We start from the raw sequence: 4,624 nt of genomic DNA, 5'->3' as shown, positions 1-4,624 counted from the left end.
TTGAAGAATTACATGAGAAATCTGAATCTTCAAGTATAAAATAGGTTTACAATTGTGTTGCTCGGAGGATCCACTTTTTTATAGAAAAAATGAATTAAATAAGACTAATTAGGAGGAAGAATTATATATTATTTAGTTGTATATAAGACTTATAACTGTTTTGTTTGATAGCAGAAAATTACAAAAGTAAAAACAGAAGTAGAAAGATCCAGTCGGTTTGTTCCCGAATCTATTAAACAAGAACATTACACTACATGCAGGGAACCAGGTGGCAGACTTTTGTTTCATTTTGTACTAAAAAAACTAACTGAAGAAAAAAAAAATGCTGAAATAGTTATCAATCATATAGTTGAATTTTGATACAAACATTGGACGGTGATTCAATAATTGTTAATACTGAATGAGAAGGAGGTGTACAACTAGTTGAATTAAACTTAATAAAAGGTTGAACTGGCTTATATGCGCTCTTCAAATGAACTACCTCAGACATCCAGTAATCAAATCAGACGGAAAAAACTTTCAAACAATAAATGGTGGAGGAGTTATAAAAACTGCTGGATACGGTCACAGATCTGGTTGTAAATAGATACGGTCACAAACGTGGTTGTAAACAAGTTATGCCAGACAAAATACTTAAGGATCTTTGGCTGATCAGGCTTACGGGTAGAGAATCATAACAGCAATAAGATCTGAAAAGTTAGTTGAAAGTTTAATAAAACTTGAAATAGGTCCTTTTATGCATACATAATACATACATAGTCGATGTAGCTTCTTGCATGTTTTACATAGTCGATGTAGCAACACTTCTTGCATGTTTTAATAATGTTATAAAACAATTAAAAAAAACAAAAAAACAACACTATTAATTAAAAAAACTTTTTAGTCATTATAATTGCAGATTTTTAAAAAACGATAAAACTTAATGGACTTCTGCATTATTTTAATTGTTTTAAATTTTAAACGACATTAAAATGTCGCTTAAATGTTTAATATATATATATATATATATATATATATATATTTATATATATATATATATATATATATATATATATATATATATATATATATATATATATATATATATATATATATATATATATATATATATATATAGGGTAGATTAGGGTAATATGAGCACCTTGGTAATATGAGCATACTTAAAGATTTCTTAGATGTAAGCAGTAAAGTTAAAGTTGCTATGTATTTTTTGAATCAACTTTATGTGGTGATTACAGGAATCAGTACAATTAGCGTAAATCTATATGCAGTAATTAGCGGGTATCATCTAATTAAAACGCTGTTAAATTTTTTGCGTTTTTAAAATAATATCATCACGCATGAATAAATCTGTGGCGCGAAATTTTGGTGCTAAAATAATGAAATTAATTTTTTCATAAAGAAAAATATGTTAGCTAAAAATCCAATCCTTTTTGGCTTGAAAAACAATGCATAGAAACATTTAGTTTTGAGTTTATTTAAAGATGCTATTTTTGTGTAATATGAGCATGCTCAAAGTACCCAGTGATTTTTATTGAAATTACCTAGTTTAAATTCCTAAAAAAGCAGTGGTTTTAATTAGTTTTTTGAATAAAAATAAAACATAGTAAAACTTTTTAATATTTTAACAATACTAAATATTTTTCTGTAATTTAAATTCTTAAAAAATGAAATTTTTATCGTTCAAAGGTTTGAGTTGATAAAATTGAAAAAATTACGAACTAATTTTTTTCTTTTTTTCTTGCGGAAAACATAGTAGTATTGTTTCAACAAAAAGTGGCTTAAAATTTGATCTTTTAATGATAAGTTTCGTTAATAACGAATCATTATATTCCAAAAATTAGTTCTAATTGTCAGGTTGGTATTTTTTTTACAAAATTAATGTTTTTTTGTGAGCTAATTTAAAGTGCTCATATTACCAAGTGGCCTGTGTAATATGAGCATTTTTGTGACTTTTTTAAAACCTCTGTGTTTGTAAGAAAAAATTTTGGGTGCCCAAATATTTACGTGGATCATGAGAAGGGATCCCTAAATATTGTTTGTTCGCAAAAATTTTGGATCCAGCTTAATTATTTCTGAAATTATTCCAATTTTTGCTTAAGGTGCTCATATTACTCTAATCTACCCTATATAAATATATATATATATATTTAATATTTAAGTCAGATCAGGTTATCCTGCTAGCTGTCAGATCAGATTATCCTGCTACTGGTAACATGTAACCCAGTACAATCTGCTTCATGTCCTGCTGCCTTGTAGGATACGCCTTTTTAGGCAAAGGCTAAGAGATGCCAACTCCAATTTAAAACACCCCCTGCCTTGGGGCTCTTGGTTGAGTAAAGGCTAGAGATGGTGTCTCGATAAAAATACTCATCTTAGGCAGATGTTAAATGCACCCGGCTACTCTCTTGTAGAAGGCCTCCTAGGCAAAGACTTAAGGGGTAAACAGTTTCTATCTGTTGACCAGCCTCGCACCCCTTCTTCATCTATTAGGCTGGCGCAGATGTATTTTTAATACATTGTTTCCAGAGTAGGATGTTGAATGCTGGATCTTCTTGACTCAATGCATGGGTTTTGCTTGTGTCTCTGTTTTTATGACTAGGCAACTCATTCTATTATCTCCTAATGAGGGTACAGCTCTAAAACTCAGTTTTATGGTTCTGAGGCCGGCTGGTAGTCGGGTTTACCGAACTCTGTGGTAGCTTTCAGAGAGGCTGATTCCATCAACAGCTGAAAAATATCAAAGTATTAAAAGTGCCATGTTGCGCATGGATGGTGTCCCTGTTTGTACTTTTGGTGTGCATTGCGGAGGCCACATTTGGAGCCCTTTGTAACGGCTTAGGGTTTATTAGTAGTAATGACACAATTGCTTGGGCTATTAAACAGTGTTCTGAGTACTATCTATGCTTTGAGTCAAGTTCTTCAATCTAATTTAAAAATGAATAAAGTACCAAAAACTATAAAACACAAAAAACCATCATCATCACCAAGTTCTCAAAACCTATCATTCACTAATATTCGTGGTCTTCGAAGTAACTTTTCTTCTGTTGAGTCTTATCTCTTGCAAAGTTCACCAGACCTACTTGCTCTTTGTGAGACTAATTTGAGTTCAGCTGTCTCATCTTGTGATCTTAGTGCTGATGGTTATCTTCCTCTAATTCGTAAAGACTCTAATAGTCACATGCTCGGCCTGGGCATTTACATTCGTAAGAATTCACCCTTTTGTTGTGAAAATTTGGTTTGAATCCACAGACTATTCTTTTATGTGCTTTCATATAGCTCCACTTCACTCTATTGCCTTTCTCTTTGTTCTATATCGCTCTCCTTCATCTCAAGGCTGCACACTTTTTGACGTTATTTCTAATCATATTGACCAAGCCCTCTCTTTTTATCTATCAGCTAATATAGTTGTTGTGGGTGACTTTAATGCTCACCACTCTGAATGGCTTGGCTCTAGTGTCAGTGATTCGGCAGGCATTAAAGCCCACAACTTTTGCCTTTCTCAATCCCTAACTCAAATAGTCAACTTTCCAACTCGCTTTCCTGACAACCCGAATCATTTACCTTCTCTACTCGACTTATGTCTTGTTTCTGATCCTAGTCAGTGCTCAATTTCTCCACATTCAACCTAAGGTGCTTCTGATCACAGTTTGATCTCTCTAAACTAATATCTCATTCTTCTTCATCACCTGAATCCACCTATTATCGAACCTCTTACAACAACAGTAAAGGTGACTGGGATTCTTTCTGTGATTTTCTTCGTGATGACCCTTGGGTAGAAATCTTTCGTCTTCCTGCCGACAAATGTGCTTCCTACATAACTTCGTGGATTCAGGCTGGCATGAAATCTTTTATTCCCTCTCGACGATTCCAGGTAAAGCCTCACTCCTCTCCATGGTTTTCTTCACACTGTGCTGCAGCGATTGCCAATCGAAACCGTTACTTCCATATTTATCAGCAAAACAATTCTCCAGAAAACAGGCGTCTGTTTATTACTGCTAGAAACGATTGTAAAAAGGTTTTGACTAACGCCAAAACCCGCTATTCTCAGGTCATGAAATCTCGTATCTCATCTCAAAAATTAGGCTCCCGTGACTTCTGGAGAATCTTTAATAAAATCAATAATAAGGGCAAATCTATAATTCCACCTCTCTTGTATGGTTCAGACTTTGTCACCTCACCTAAAGACAAAGCTGAATTGTTTGCTAAAACTTTTCATCAATATCATCTCTTGATTCCACTAGTTGCTTTCTACCTAATATTGCCAACAAACAGGTTAATCCATTGCTTGACATTCATATCACTCCAGCATCTGTATCTAAAGTGATTTCCTGCCTAGACTCTTCTTCAGCTTGTGGCCCGGACAACATACCTGTTATTGTCTTGCAGAAGTGTTCTCCGGAGCTGTCGTCTATACTCTCAAAACTATTCAACAAATGCTTATCAGAGTCTTGCTTTTTAGCCTGCTGGAAGGCGGCATCTGTTATCCCTATCTTCAAAAATTCTGGAGAGCGATCTGATTCGTCTAACTACCGTCCTATTAGTCTTCTTCCTTTCATAAGCAAGGTTTTTGAATCTTTAATTAACAAACTTTTAATTTCTCATCTTGAATCTAATAACTTAC

The sequence above is a fragment of the Hydra vulgaris genome, chromosome 15 (genome assembly GCF_038396675.1).
Source record: "Hydra vulgaris chromosome 15, alternate assembly HydraT2T_AEP".
NCBI classification, from domain to species: domain Eukaryota; kingdom Metazoa; phylum Cnidaria; class Hydrozoa; order Anthoathecata; family Hydridae; genus Hydra; species Hydra vulgaris.
This window is presented reverse-complemented; position numbering follows the sequence as displayed.